This window comes from Corvus brachyrhynchos, unplaced genomic scaffold (genome assembly GCF_000691975.1).
Source record: "Corvus brachyrhynchos isolate BGI_N302 unplaced genomic scaffold, ASM69197v1 scaffold115, whole genome shotgun sequence".
Taxonomy (NCBI): Eukaryota; Metazoa; Chordata; class Aves; order Passeriformes; family Corvidae; genus Corvus; species Corvus brachyrhynchos.
Window position 1 is genome coordinate 3,644,537 of NW_008239553.1, and position 16,615 is coordinate 3,661,151.

General features: G+C 36.2%; 1 protein-coding gene across 10 annotated transcripts in view; it reads right to left on the reverse strand.

The window, feature by feature from the left end:
* Nucleotides 1–16,615, reverse strand: part of LRRC4C (leucine rich repeat containing 4C) — a 509,132-nt gene that overhangs the window by 101,363 nt on the left and 391,154 nt on the right. For 9 of the 10 annotated variants that reach the window (XR_001864494.1, XM_017742166.1, XM_017742165.1 and 6 more), the window contains 2 exons: nt 9,709–9,794; nt 8,411–8,548 (listed from right to left, as the gene is read on the reverse strand). The gene's annotated coding sequence lies outside the window, so the exon portion shown is untranslated. The remainder of the gene's footprint in view (nt 1–8,410; nt 8,549–9,708; nt 9,795–16,615) is intronic. The other variant, XM_017742168.1, reaches the window with a different exon arrangement.

Below are 16,615 nucleotides of genomic sequence, written 5' to 3' on the forward strand. Positions count from 1 at the left end.
CGTCTCTGCCTCCCTTTTCCTCTCTTTCTGTGTTTCAATGCAGGTCTGATCTCATTTCCAAGCTGAGCCTGGTGTATTTCAGATGTACAAGTTGGATTTCCCTTCTGCACAGCAGTGAGTTAGTCTCCCATCTTCTTCCACATGCCAGTTATCTTCCCCCTTTTCTTCCTTCCTTCCTGCCTCCCTCCCTTCCAAGATGACACAGTCCCAGGAGCGCAGCCGCTTCTTTCAGCTTTTAGTTTCATCCCTGACATGCATAGCCCTTTGCACAGCCGAGACGCTTCCTTCCTCCTACGAGCTTCAGCTTGAATTCTCCCTGTGTGTGCATGTAGGGACGCATGTATGTGTATATCCAGCTCCTGACAGCTGCTGTTGTTGCTGGGAGTAGCTCCGCTTTTCAGTCGCTCTGGCTTTCTGTTACTCCCCACCTTTCAGTGGCACCCTAGGATTTGCAATTGTCCCAGGGCCGGTCTCTCTGACTACACACCTCCTTCTCCCTTTCCGTTCTCTCCCCTCTTCCTCTGTTGTGATTGTTTTGGTGTTTTTTTTTTTTTTTTTTTTTTTTTTTCTTTTCTTCCCCCCCCTCCCCTGTTCTTCTTTCCCCCCCTTCCCCTTTTCTCTGCTTGTGATCAGTAAAATACAATTACCCAATTACCTCCCATCATCTTAGCACTGATTGGTCAATTGCATTAACACTTGATGTCAGGGAAAGGGAACCGGGAGCTGCTCCGACGTGGCATTGCTGCCACCTGCTTGACAGACTGGGAACAAACTCTGGGTAACCTTAAGAAATCTCCAAGTCAGAAAGCAGTAATTGAAAAACAAGGGATCATCTAAAGGAAAGAAATGTCAAAACTCATTTTCTTAAAAGCCTGCCTGATTCTGACAGTTCAACCAGTATTCGTAGGTTCCAGTCTAGCCGCTGAGGCAGAGTAAATGACAGCAAAATGAAATGAGGTATAAAGTTGTCTTTGCAGAAGGAGTACAGAGCAACCAGTATTCCCAGGTACCAGCTCGGGCCACAGATGCAAAGGCACGATAGTAATATGAAATAAGGTATAAAGTTACCTTTTTAAAAACTTTAATAGTGAAAATAATTTGCTTTGAAAGACAATCTGTTTTCCTATTAAAGAAATCAATGCTTGTTTGAAACTTGTATGCACATACAAACTACCTAAAACTCCATTCTGGCAGCTGTTCAAGGGCAAAAGCCCTTTGAATGGCTTCAAGGTTTCAGTGAGTTTAAGTTCTGCCTTCAGTGAACTGTGACAGCCACGCAACAGTGCCGTATCTAGGCTCACCTATCAAATCTGCCACAGTTTGATTAGAATGACTTCTGACACACATTCTGGAGTTTTCTGAACTGGCTCCCTAATTTGGGTTACTGAAGTACTCACATGGATGTTATGCTCTTACCTGCCTACCCAGGTATGTTAGATGTAGTTATCTATGTTACCTAAAATGCTCAGAACTGGGCTTGTGCCGTGTTTCTCTCGAGGATCTAAGTTCAATGTAAATTTTACAGAATATTTTACATGTATAAGGTCAGATACTCTACTCGCTTCATGGAAACAGAATACGGATGATGTATGTGCTGGCATTTATCTCTCTCAAAATCAGAAAGATATTATTTATAGATCTAACTCCTCCACACAACCCCCAAAAAAGAATTAGTCAGGTGCTTTAATGGTAATTATAGCAAACTTCAAATATTAAGCAGTAACTGAGTTATTCCATGCACATAATAATATACCTAGCTCTTTGCTCAGTTCTCTCTCAAATAGTCAAGACATGTTTGGCATCCTTACTCAGGCTCCAGCTTTCATGTGAAATTGACATACTTGAAAATAAAATAAACTAAGTTGTATGTCATATTAGAAGTTTTTCCAGAATTATAAAATCCATACGCTAGCTGATTGAGTTAAGTAACACTTACTGAATAATTAACATTGACTTTCAGATTTATTCTACTGACTCAACAGGCTTTCTGGTGAGAAAGTTCTACTAGATTTAAGTTAAGCAACTGAAACCAGGCCCATTTAGCATCTGATCTTACTATGCCTGAAATCAATGTCAAACAAAAATTACCTGGAATGGGTGAAGGGCTGAGTGTGTAGAAATAATAAATAACCCAAACTTAGAGGTCTTTCAAAAATGCTAAAAAAGTCTCTGGGGTTTTTTGGGGAAGGTTATAAATGTGGTAGGAGATGAAGTTGCTGACAAGTAACAATCTTTTTCTCAGTTGGTGAGCTTATTTTGTTCCTGTCTGATTCACTGATGCTGCTGGTATATTTGGGGTCTACAAACATTTTATAAGAGCCTTTTTCTTTTTACTACACAAAATCCAAAAAACTACAAGGTTGTTCCTATTCCCAGAAGGATAAAAACATCACAGTCTAATATGTTTTCTCCACTGTGTTTTTAAAAAGTTCCTGAACAATTTCCTGCTACTATTAAAGAACCAGTGAGGGAAAGTGAAGGCTTCTATAACTGAATTAAACACATCTGTAAGCATCAGGTACAGAAGATACACAACTTTTGGGCATCCAATCAGAATCTAAGACACAAACATCTGCTACAGCTACAGAACCTCTGTTGATACAAAGTCATACTTATGATCGAAATGTGCACATTTTCAAATGACATCAAAATACCCATTTCTAACAGATACAAATAGATTACATATCTCTCTATATACAAAGATAGTATATTTGCTGGCATAGATGTGACTGAACAAAAAAATGCATCAAAACTGCAATACTCTCTACGTTGTGATATGATGTCTCAAAGTTTGTTATCTTTAATACAACAATTAGGCTTTATCACCTAATAAACATAGAAGATAGTGTGATTAGCTTCTTAGAACATAACTTTGAAGCAATCTAGTTTGCAATATTTATAAGATGATGTTCCACACTGCATGAAAAAGTAAATATCCTTACAATAAACAAAATTAAAAAATATAATTGCATTATCTGTTCTACAAGCATATATGTCACATATGCCATTTAAAACCTATTTAAACCTATTTAAAACAAATATTTTGGTACCATCACAATTACTCAAATTAATCCAATGTTAAAAGGCTATCATTAGTTCTGGAGAGAATAGTTATGTTTTTCCTGCAGCACATTATATCTTGTTGCCTTCGAACACTATTGGTTTATATTGCCTTTGATCTTGCCCAATCCTGAGTATGGGAGGATAACAAAACTCAAATGTATGTACTGGCAAATCTTCACATAATAAACACGAACAACAGATTGTTATAAAACACCTTTTCCTTTCTGACGGACAAGGCAAGTTATAGAACTGTAGTTCTATGCATGACTAACACTGGAAGAGAGCACTGGAAAAGACCAAATATTCACAGTACTCAGTCACTTGGTAGAAGAGAAACAAGGCTAAAGCCTAAGAGAAGAGGATTCTGACCCCAAATGAAGGAGAAGTATTATAATTGAATAAACATAACCAAATTTTGAGAAGAAAACAGTGAAACCAGACCACTTTACAGACAAAGTGAAAAGCAATGGCAACATTTTCCTAAGTTAGTTGACAGCCCCACCTTCCTTTTAAATAAACATGAAGAAATCATAAAGGAAACTGTGGAACATAATATTCTTTCTATTTTATTTATCTTTGCTGACAGGAATCTGTTTGCATATGGAGAGAGTACTTGAATTCTCTTACAGCTTAGTACTTCCAAAAGGAAATAAAAATTGCTGACAAACATACTTTTGACTGCACAGATCTAGGATCAAGCTCACTAATCAATTTATGACTTCAATGGAAATCCTAAAAATCTCAGATTATATAAAATATATCATACATAATCTCACAGGAAGACTGTGAATTTTCTATTGTAATTGGAGCCCACGATACATAATTTCCTGTTTATGTGATTTCACTGATTATTGTTCAATTCTTTAAATAGAACAAGCACTAAAATCACATTCATGACTGTCAGAATTAACAGCTGATGGATACTGCCTCATTTATTAATTTTCATGGGGCGGGGGGGCAGTTCTAGTGAGAAATTTTGTTTTGCAGGTAATTTCTACTGCATCATAGCAGCTTGGAAGAAATAAGAGAAAATATATCCTCCTTCCAGGAAAATCTGGGTAAAACCACAGCACATGATTTTGGCACATGGATGTGAACATGACTGTTCAATAAACTCATCTCTTCATAATATTATAACACCAATTGTTTCTAGTAAAGATGGAGCTGAATGGTGGGCTTTGTTGTTTGTATTTGAAGGGAACCATGTTCTCAAAACTTCTGTATGTTTATTGCATGTTCCTTGTGCAGCTGGGTTAATAGGACAAATTTAGAATTGTTGTACATTTGTGCAAATTTTCATCTTCCATGCTAACCATCCATCAGTGAAAAAAGCTTGCTGTTTAGAGAGGCTTTCTAGAATTTCTCCTTATGGAACTGAGTTGTAGACACAAAAATGCTGCTGGCAAGGATTTTCTTGCTATTTTCTAAGTCTTTGAGAGACTTTTCTCTCTCACAGAAGAGGTGGCAGAGTTATGTAAACAACCAAGCCACCTGCAACCTTGAAAAGTCTTGTTTACGGTACAGTAGAAAAATATTTTGACAATGGATGTTTTAGGATTTTAGCCAATCACCCCCAAAGGGTGGCTGATCTTTGGTCCAATTAGACTATGAAGAAAAAGTCTATAAAAGAGTTTGTAAAATAATTAATCAATCTTGCTGCACAATTTCTTCCTGCTGGATCTTCTCTCCTCCTCCTCCCTACAGCTCTGGGACATGGTAATATACCCTAGGGCCCAGGCCTGCGGTAATACTGAGTCACATATTGTCAAAGTAAGGCAGAAGCAAAACAAATTCCCCAGGCTGATCATACAACATGCCCTTGCTGCAAAGAGACCTAATGGTATCCTGGGCTGCACCAGGCAAAGCATTGCCAACAGGTTGAGAGAGGTGATCCCTCTGCTCAGCCCCAGAGAGATTATACCTGCAGTCCTGTGTCCAGGTTTGGGCTGCTGAGTACAGGAGAGAGGTGGACAGACTGGAGAGAATCCAACAAAGCAGCATGAACAGATCAGAGCATCTTTCCAATGGGGAAAGGCTGAAAGAACTGAGGCTGCTTAGCCTGGAGGAGGCTTGGAGGAATCTTATTAATGTCTACATGTACATGGAGGGAGGGTGCAAAAAGGAAGGAGCTGGTGGTGCCCAGCTGCAGAACCAGAGGCAGTGAGCACACACTGAAACACCACAGGTTCCCTCTGAATATCATGAAATGATTTATTATTATGACAGTAAGAGCACTGGCACAGGTTTCCCAGGGATGTTGTGGAGTCTTCCCCCCTTGGAGACATTCAGAAGGCATCCAGACATGGTCCTATGCAATTTGCTCTAAGTGAACCTGCTTGAGCAGTGGGGTTGAACTAGGGGACCTTAGAAGGTCCCTTCCACCCTCAGGTGTTCTATGATTCTGCAATTCAACAGTCCGTAGAAATATTTACATAAAAGGAAAATAGGAAACCTCATACTTAACTGGTAAAAATATTTTTTCTAAAGTGCTCTTAGTTTCTCTTATTCACTGTGGGCTTAGGAGAATTATGTGCTTAGCATTCAACACAGCAATAGCAGACAGTCTTTCTTTTCTAAAATGAATGATGTTTTGAGGAAAAGAAAAATGAGAAAAAAAACTACTAACAGAAAAGGCTAAACTTTTCCTAATTTTTCTTTTGGAATTGTTTTGCAATATATATATATATATGTATTCCCTAGTCAGAATTGCAACACAATATTTTTACTTTTATATATATTTTAATATACAAAAATAGCTAATGTTAGAACTTCTATGAAATCATGCCCCTACCAAGAGCTTACTCTTTAGGGTTGATAATAACTTTTAAGTTTATTGCAGCATGACTTTAGGGTACCTAGCATTTAATAGAGTTAGGGTAGTAATCCTTTTACACATGTTTACAAAAGTAATCACATAATAAAATAACAGCAAAAGTTTCCTTTGTACTCAGAATTTTGGTTCCACTGAGGCCAATGACAAAATTTCTACTGGTTTAAATAATACCACAATTTTGCAGAGCATCTTTTTCCATGTGACTTCAAACTTTGACTTCGATTCCAAAGTCTGTCTTAGACTTCGACATCTTGAAAACCATCATTAATCTTTACTCTAAGTTTTTTTTTTTGCTGTAGTTATTTCCAAAATATGGAAGGACAAATATTTTGAGTCCCAAAGCTCCTCACTACATGCACGCACCCAAATATGTTTGTTCAAAAACAGTTAACTTATGTTCATTTTTTTAGAAATAGATTGTGGACATGTTCCCTGAAATCAGAGCACATTGCATCTCTACTCTAATAGTAGCCACGTGGCCCTTCAGTACAATTTTTTCACATTCCATTCCAAGTTTTTCTTAAACTAATTTCTCCAGATAAGGAAGAAGTGCATGAGCAATACCCTATCCTATGACAAAATTTATTATTATTATTATTATTATTATTATTAAAGAATAAGGAGAAGCAGCAGCAGCAGAAGTATGGCTTTGTATTTTTCTCTTCCAATTTCCAGTTTTTGGAAATGGGCATATTTTTCAACTCCTTAAAAAATGTGAGTGCCTTTGACTGAAATGAACTACTGTATTCAACATTAAAAAATCTGAATCACAAAATGGCTTAGAACAAAATTTCAAGTGTTTTCACTCTACAACCTGACAATAGTATGCAAATCCTGTCATTTTCCTATGCCACTAATTTCAGGCTTAGAATTCAGATCTAGATGAATTCTCTCCTTTCCAGGACTGAGCGCCATTGACATTAAGCTGTTGTGAATTCACTACATAGGGAGGAATAACTCCTTTGATTTCAATGGAGCATCTCCAGATTAATGCAGGTGTAAATGAGAATAGAGCACAGCCCTTCATTTTATATTCATGCCCCATTTAATATGTGTTTGGTTTTGTAAATCACAGAATTACAAATTCATTGGGGTTGGAAAATGTTAGTAGAGTGAAAAAGAAGGACTGTTTCTCTTAAACTGAATTTTTAAGAATGTAAAAATTAAGAATACAGACAACTAGACTTGGGCAGGAATGATGCATGAATTTGAAAATAATATCTTTATTGCGTGACAGCCTTTTTTCCCTCAATGAATATTAAATAGCAAAAATATGATACTTTGACACAGAGATGAATCTATCAGACATCCTAATTTCTTCTCCTGTTGAGTTATTGTGACTGGAAAATACAATTTCCACACATTGAGAATTAAATCTTAACCACATATGCTTCAAAACATTAATGAGAGACAACCTAACAGCCATATTTTCCTACCTCATCCTCATGTTTAGCATACATTTAAAGTGAAATTCTGATACAAGGAAAAGATTTAAAATTTAACTTCTGATCCAAAGAAAAAGTAACATTCAAGACTTCTAAATTTTCATCACAAAAAACATAATGGTTTGCTTTAACCATGCAAAGAAAGTTACAGCTTTCAATAAATTGGGAAGGAAAAGAAATGTTGCATAGAGAGGACAAATTGTCAAAAAGGAAAAAAGAAGAAAATTTCGTGGGATAAATAACATTTGTCAAGAGGATAACTTTAATTGTCAAGATCTCTTTTCAGGTACATATAAAATAATTTACTTCAACTAAATATCTTCAGCATCTTCTATTTCTATGTCCAACATTGTGGAATCACCTTACATAACAAACAAACTTTCAATTCATCCTCATTTGTCAATATGAAAAGAAACCCTGTTTTTTCAAAGTGATTTTTTTCTACTCACTTCTTTTTAATTTTTTTTCCCTTGAATTGATGCCATGAAGATTTTTTGCCTTTTCTTTTATACCCCTGTTATACCTTTTTACAACTTCTGTATTCCTAGTGCTTTTCCCCTACATTCTTGGACTTGTTTGTCAAGCTAAGAGACTAAACATTTTAGAAGCTTTGTAGCTAGGGATCAGTGTGCTCCAGACCCCAAGGTCCTCTCCAGGACACATTCTGTAAACCAAGATAGAACCATCCAGAAGAAGGTTCATTGGGGAGGGGGGCTCACTTGAGCCTCTCATTGGGGAATCTTTGATAGATATGCTAATTAGTAAAACCTATAATGTTATACCAGATCTTTTGGGGCATATATTCGGCGGGGTGCATCTCGATGCATATGACCTGGACGTGTGCACCTAAGGATCCTTAAAATAAATACCAAGGTAAAATCCCTTTTCCCCTTCTAACCGTGTATGACTCTTGATTTCAAGACCAGGAAAAGGCATCAGAATCACTAATGGCTCATCCTTGGCCACCAGAAAAAAACATAAACTTTTTTTTTTCAGATTTATCTAAATTCAAATGGATTTAATTATATACTATAATGCATATAATGTATATAAGGACCTGATTTCTTACCTTTGGTGCTTGTAGGACTGCAGCTAGTGATATGGGCATCAAAAGTGTTATAGCCAGGACTCACTGGAATTGTATTTCCAGAGTCTTTGCATGATCTCAAGATGGACTATTTGATTCTCTGCACGCCTGCCACTCCACCTGTAAAATGGAAATAATACTTACAGTATGTGTTAAACCGGAAGGAGTCACTGTTATTGGGACCAGGGAGAGTAAAGCTTCCCAGTATTGTCAGTGCCTGGTGTGACACTGTTATCACCACATGATGTGCACTACACCAGGCAAGGCAATTGGAACATATAAGGTAGCAAATAGAGTAAAACCCCACCCCTCTAAATAATTGTAATTCTTTTCTGTACCCTAACAGTCAATGCCTGATATCAAATAATTTAAGATTCTTGAGCATGTTGTAATATAAATGTACTTTGACAGATGTTGACTTAAACTACATGGATGAAAAGTCAGGGAACAGTTTAGGACCTAGAAATGAACGAAGGCAAGAAGCACTGTATTTATACTCACAAATGTTCTGAACTATGGTACAGCATACTTAAAAAATTACTCCTCAACCTTGATTTCTCTGCATTTCCTCAACAAGTGCTCAGCTCTCCCTTCTATCTCCACAGACATTCAAACTCTACATCATTTCAAGAGCAGATGAAATACCTAATCATCTTTCAGTATCATCTTAAAGAGATGGATGAAAAACTACAAGACAATGATGAGCCTCTTGAAACTCTTTTGGAATTTACCGGGTTACTGCCACTCCAGAACAGACCAATAGTCTGTCTAGCCACTGTAGTGTCATTTCTAAAAAGAATACAAGATTACTCCATAACAGGTCATTCCATAACTTCCATTTCAAAAAGCAGTGTAAGTGGGAGAACAACCAAGACCAATTTTCACTGGATTTGCACTTAAGGCCTGGAAATGTTACAAGTGGAAAAGGTAACTCTATAGATTTGGAGACAATGAGAGGAAATGGGTTTAATATGAATAAACATTTTTGTCCCCATCAGGGCAGGATCTTTTGAAAATTCTAAAAAAAGAACTGTGGTTGAGAACTTTTCTCGTTCTTTACTGAGCCCATGTTAGAAATCCTGATAAAAAGTTAAGAAATGCTGTCAGTCACAAGTGGTGAAAATGATGGCAAGAATAATGATTATTTAAGAGTTTTTTGGGTTTTTTGTTTTGTGTTTTCTTTTTTTTTTTTATTCAAAGATACTTTAGGCTAAGTTTTCCTACAAACTCTCTGAATTTCATTCCCAGGTGGAATGGTACAGTATTAAATCAAAACTCACCTTACTGAATCAGATCTTATCTTCAAGGTCTAGGGAAGAGTTTCTTGTTAAAGAGACTATTTCTGGTGATGAACAGGATAAAACACCTGTAAGGGATGAAGCATTGTTTTAAGAAGCTACACATCATGATTATAATATTGTTTGAGTGCAGGAAAAAAAGCAGACACAGAAGAGGTGATGCACAAAAGTCTGGATTTTATCCACAGTTGTACTGGATGTTTTTTGGTTTTTCAGACCTTCTCTCTCCTTGCACTTTTCTCCTAGCTTATATTGAGACTGCATATCCATTAAATTGTATTTGCTTTACTCTCCTTTGTGCATGTAGGTGGAAATATAAAATATAAAAAATCTATAATTTAAGACATAAGGAGCACTATTGGCTTCAAAAATCACAGTATTGATAGTCTTTGAACAGTAAGGGCTAATAATAAGAAATTTAGAATAAGAGGCTGCTGACAAATTTTCCAAAAGTTCTTCAAAACTTAATGGAAAATATATTTTGTAAAAATCAGGAGATCAAGGGATATGACCTTTCACTTAAATTGTTTCGAGTGGGCCTTATTTTCAAAAGTAGCACAGCAATATTTGCTAAATCCAGCTCCATTTATAATGTGCTCTCCAAAGATGAGCCAACTACAATGAGTCATCACTTTTGGAAAACACATTTAATAACTCCATATATGAAGACACAGATCTGGAAGCAGGAATTAACCATCTGTAATCCTAAAGCACACACAGTACATTTTACTAGAATTTCTTTTCTGGAAGAGAAATTTAGAAGAAAATATTAGGTTCAAAGAACATGTTTAATGTAATCTCTCAAAAAATTATGGTTGTAAAGCTGTTTCAATTTAATATTAAAAAGTTTCTGCAGAAATATGATTATTAAAGACAAATTAGTTTGGGTTTTTTTTATTTAATGCTCCTGCCCTCAATTTTTCTTAGGAAAATAAATACAAACAAAATAGAAATCTATCAATTGATATTTATTGATATTAAAAGAAACAATAAATAAATGGTTCCAAAATGATCTTTTTTACAGAATTATTTTCCCTTAGTATTTCTCCAAGAATTCATATAGATGTTGAAAATTGCAGAATTGTATGAAAATTGCTGTTTCTTTTCCTGCAGGAGTACTGCAGACAGAGGAATCAAAAAGATTGGTTTGTTTCTGCCTTTTATAGAGACAGATAATCTATGTGCATGCATGTTTATCATGACAAATGGTAATGTTTAAATGCAATTGGCATGGGGGTTTTATGGTCATAAATATTTAACAAATAGACATTTATATAAAAAACATTTCAAAAATCTAGCAAATATTTGACAAAATTTAGATATATATTCTAAAATAAACTAGCTTTTAGATATTGGAAAATATATACTTTTATAGAGATAGAGGCAGATTGGTCCTTGAACTTGATAATTTAGGATTTTCTGCTTGTTTGTAGGCAGAGCAGCATTGGCATTATTCACATTAAATTAATGTGTTTAAGATCAGATATTCTGATTGTTCACACAAGAATTTGTGCTTGCTGAATTTCTTCAATTTAAACTTTTCTTAAAAATCTCAGAACATCACAAAACCTGACTTTATTCTACAAACAAAACCTCTAAGAGGGATTTTAAAAGGTGCTTAAACATGTGGATTTGGAAAATTCTGTGATTTACCGATTTTATCTAAGTATATTAATCAGCTAACTCCCATATGTTTTCATGTTTAAAAGCCTTCCAGAAAAGCACACCATTTTTTTTACTTGCTAATATAACAGAAATTAAGAGGTGATAAATGTTTAAGGTCCATGTGTAACCTTGCAGGGGTAAGGAGTATGTCTTACAGGTAGTCAGCACCATCCATGTCAGTTTAATCATAGTGATATTGATGACTATCCCATTTTTTGAAAGACTTAATTTCTATTCCTTATTTCTTTTGAACAGAAGAAAACGAGCAGCTTGTCACTATGGTATTAGGTGGGAGGCAGTGCATAGCAGGATATGAGTCAGTCATTAAGCCTGCTGGTCAGTCAAAAAAAACCAAAAAAACTCAAAACAAACTACAACTTGTCGTAATGACTGGGGCTATTCTATGCAGAGGGAATATGCATTAGACAGTTTATTCACAGATACGAATTTATTTCCAGAATATGCTAATACTAAGACAGGGAAAACATTTGAGACGCCTCTTTCATACCTTGCTGCAGAAACCTTCAAACATCTGCATCATATACAGTCCTACTTTAACAAACTGATTGATGTTTTCTCTGGGGTAGTTCTGTATTATACCCATGCCCATCTTTGGGATTTGATTCTCTGAGGTATTTAAGTGGGATACTTACAGGGCAACCATGCTGATGAAGACCTAGCATGCTAAGCTTTAGAACGACAAGACTTTCTGCTTTAGTTAAATGAGAGCAAGTATATAAATATATCTCAGCCCTTTGTCACAAAACTGTGTGGGAGAGGCACATTAGGCAAGGTGCTAGAAGTGAGGGAAGCTCTAACTACTTGCAGCTATGACACATTATTATTCATTGCATGGTGTGTCACTCAGACTGTCATAATGCACAGCAGAGAGCATGCACATTATCAGTGCTGAACAGCACCGAGAGGGACTGCAGGTCATCTGGGGAAAACACCTCTGTAACAATCCAGGCATAAGTTTCCTGCTCTTTGTGAAATGGATCTGGCAGCACAAGCAAGAGGATCATCAACTGGTTACTAATGACCAACAAAATTCATCCATTACAAATGAAGACATATCTAAAAGGGCTTCCTGAGGTGGAGTCAGAATTCTGTATGTAAAATAGTCACTAAATATTATCCAACAAGATATATCAGTCTTGGAGAAAGTGATCTGAACAAAGAACAGGTCAAATGCTCAAAGAGTTGCACGGGGTATGAGTGTCAGCACAGTACTTTGCACTGAGGAAAAAAGGCCAGTCAAGAGAAGGTAGAATCTGCAGGGTCAGAGTAGGCACAAATAGAAAAACCTAAAATCACCCAGGAAGACTGAAAATAAATAAGTCAGCAAAATAAGGTAATCAGATACAAGCATCAGGTTCAAACACACACAAAACAATGTCTAATTTTTGTGAATGAGACAAAAAAGGCAGTCTGAATTCCTTGAATATGAAATTATCAAGTTATAGATATTTAAAAAATCAAACCTAGTTTTTATATATTTGAAAATTAGCTTATGAACAAAAATTTATGGGTTTTCTCCCAAAAAATTTGCTTCCTTGAGTATTTGCAGACAATGAAATCACAATGGGAAAATTTATTTTCCACCCCCATCTTTAAAATGATTGCATGATTGCAATATTGAGATAACATCTACAATTTTTCTGCTTCCCTCTGTTTTCTTTCCCCATATACAGCAGCACTCTCTGTTTAAAGTCAAGAGAAACCAAAATCGCTAAAGTCAGGCTTTAGCAGAAATTCAGAGAAATAATTCTCCAACAGACTTACCATGTCAGAAAGCATTACACTAGCACCATTGCAACCAGCCCTGAGTGAGACCTTCAGGCAGCTGCTATCAGCACTTCCAAGCCTATCTATACCTCACTCATGGTAATATATTTCTTTTGGAGTACCTTGGATAATATGATAAAAATCTCACGATAATCTTCCTTGTTAGACCATGAGTTTGAGCAGTCATGACTGAGGTGCAGAGCATTTCCTAGGAAACTACTAAGAGGAGCTAATTATCATACTCTATCAAGAATATAATAGTAACATTATAAAATTTATCTATGTATCTGTAAAACCCTGCAAACTTATTACCTTTCAATTAACAAAACACCCACACATTAAGTTGTGCTTATGCAGGTCTTTCCATCATGGTGTGTCTACAATCAGTGTATAGGAAACATCTTACAGACCCACAAAATGTACCAGGCTCATAACTTCTGGTAGGTGATCCACAGTAGGGCCACACAGAATTTTCACATCAAGAGCAAGAATTGGGATTTGTGTTCAATTTCTTTTAAAACTGTAGTAGGCAGAAGGCAATAATGTCACTGTTATGTCATCATCATGTTCTATCATTATTCAAAAGACACTGATATCAAAGGACCTGAACAAAACTTTCTAACTCGATTGGGAATTTAATGGTCTAAGCAGTACAAAGCGCATTCCTCATTGTGTGATCATTTCTTAACTCACTGAACGATTTGAGAACAGTAAGCAAGCAATTTAGAACATCGTGGCTGAGGGCAAAGGTGATATGGGAAGGTCAGGATGAACATAAAAGTGAAAGCTAGAAAGGATTTATATATTCATATCTTGATTAAAAAGTCAATTTCTTTCAATACGTGCTGCACCATGTATGATTAATTTCTCATAAGACTCAGAATTGTTATCTGTCGACTTCCAGCAAAATTTGTTATAAAAAATCCCTCATCTTTACACATTTTTTATGGAACAATCAAGCAAGTTAAAGACAAATAAAGGAGAGAGGAAATATACTATTGCAGTATGTGATGCACATTCTAGAACATTGTTTTGGGTTTTGACAGTGTTTTGCTTGTTTCTTTTTCCTTTTCATTAATATTTACAAGGGACAAATTAAATTACAGACTCATAACTTTGGAAGGGAAGGAGTCATCCAGTCCAGTCTTCTGCTCAAAACAGATCTGATCAGAGCAAGTATCTCAAGGCACATCCAGCAGAGACATACAACATCTACAAGAGCCCACAATCTCTCTGGCAAAACTTACCTGCTTTTTAACCACCCCAGAGTTTTAGGTTTTTTCTTCTTTTATTGACATGAAAGCTGGGAGCTACAGTGAGAGAGGAATGCCTCAGGAGTGCTGCCTTTGCTGTCCTGGGCACTGAATTCACCATTGCAATGCTGGTAATCAAAGTCTATTGAATAGGAGGCTACTACATGATGTCAGAGGAATAAACAGCACCAGCTATGCTAATCTATGCACTAGAAATGCTTCACGAGGAACAAAATGTTATACTTTTAAATGTTGAATGAAAATACTGAAAAGGCAACTTCAAATCAGAAGAGTGGGATTGAGGAATTAAACCTGAAGAGAGAACATCTTCATATCCAGTACCGCAACAAGTTTATTAGCTAAAGAAGTGATGGTCTTTACACAAAATTGTAAATTGGGCATTGTGGGATATCTGATTTTATTCTGAGTTTTATTGATATCCTGCTGTTCCTTGTGATTCTCTGGTGTCCTGGACACATTCACTGCTGAAAATTAGGTTAGAAGGAATTATCCAACATAGAAATGTTCATCTCAAATCCCAGTCTTTCAAATACACAAAGTATAACTGGTACAGTATAACAATTACCCAAATGTGTCAGAAACAGTATTTTCCATTTCAAATTACAGTGGATCATTCCAGATGAAACTGGTCTACTTTAGCCCTCATAGATTTATACTGTTATTACATATGGCATATGTTTCTGAATTATTAGAAGTCAGGTTAAAAAGGCATTCCATTAAAGATAAAATGCAGCAAATTTTAAAATCTTGATAAAAAGTATGTGAGGTTCTTCTAATAAACTGATATGTAAGCTGAAAGTAAAATATTTAATCCAAATAAAATTATATCAAATACAAGACTCAGTCGTAGGTAATTTTAGGATATGAATATACTATGAAAGAGATTTACTGAGATTATAAAAAGATTCTGCTTTTGAATGGCACTTGAAAAAACTGAGAAAGCTTTAGATATTCTGTGGTCAAACATGGTGCATGTCAATTGAAATAGGAGGCCAAATGTGTACCAAGGATTTATTCTCAGGTTTTTCTAACTATTACCAGCCAGTTCCTACTGGACCTGCTGAAGCAAGTATACACTATGACTTTGTCAGAATTACCTTCATAAGAAAAGTGGAATTGCAGGTCCAGAAGCTGGACTTCAGTGATCCCTGTGGGCCCCTTCCAACTCAGGATATTCTATGATTTCATATTATTTGTTCACCTATATAAAATGACTGTCAGCTATACTTGTACACATAGGTATGTGTGATGCATACAATTTGTCTGCTCCATACAAGCAGAGAAAAAATAATTTTCTGTGCAAATATAGCTCTAAATATTACCCTGGAGAAAATAACTTGGAGATACCGATAAAAATTAACAGGTATGGTATGAGGAAAGAGAAAACTAAAATATCAGAAGACATGAAAAATCAACTAGGGATCTGCATATAAATTGAGGTATTTCCTGACAACTGTCATTCTTATGCCAAAGTTCAGACAAGCAATGGAGATATCTTACTCTGACAGTCTCTCTCTGCTGCCTGCCAGTGCTATCAAAGCGTCAAGGCCTCTGAAAAAACCCCAGCAGGTTAAAAAGCTAAAGTGAAAGGAGACCAAATTGTTTCCTTTCTTATTACCCCATTACCTGTTTGCAAGAACAACTGTGTGTTGTGAAGGAGATTTATTTAACACTGCTTCATCAAGGAACTTACTCTGTACATGTTTCAATAAAGGTGAGACTGATGCAGCAAAATACACTTCTGGCTACAGAAACCCTTTTATTTCATGTATATAAGACATGACCACTGACTTGTGAAAGACTAGCTAGGAGATTGCAGTGGATTTTTTTCATTTATGCCTACTGGGTTGCGCATGAATGACACTAAATAGCTTATTTAAAGAGTTACAATGTGTCAACAATAAATCTTAAAGTATCTGTAAATAATACTAATTCATGTGAAGTCTTAAAGAAAAAAAGAGTGATTTCTAATTATGTTCTCCCTCCCCCCCCCCCCCCCCACCCCACACCCCCCCCCAGCCATAACTCTAACCCAAACCATAAACCTAACCCAATCTTAACCCGAACCCTAACCCTAACCCTAGCCCTAACCTTAACCGAATCCTAACCCTAACCCAACCCTAACCCTAACCCTAACCCAACCCTAACCCTAACCCTAACCC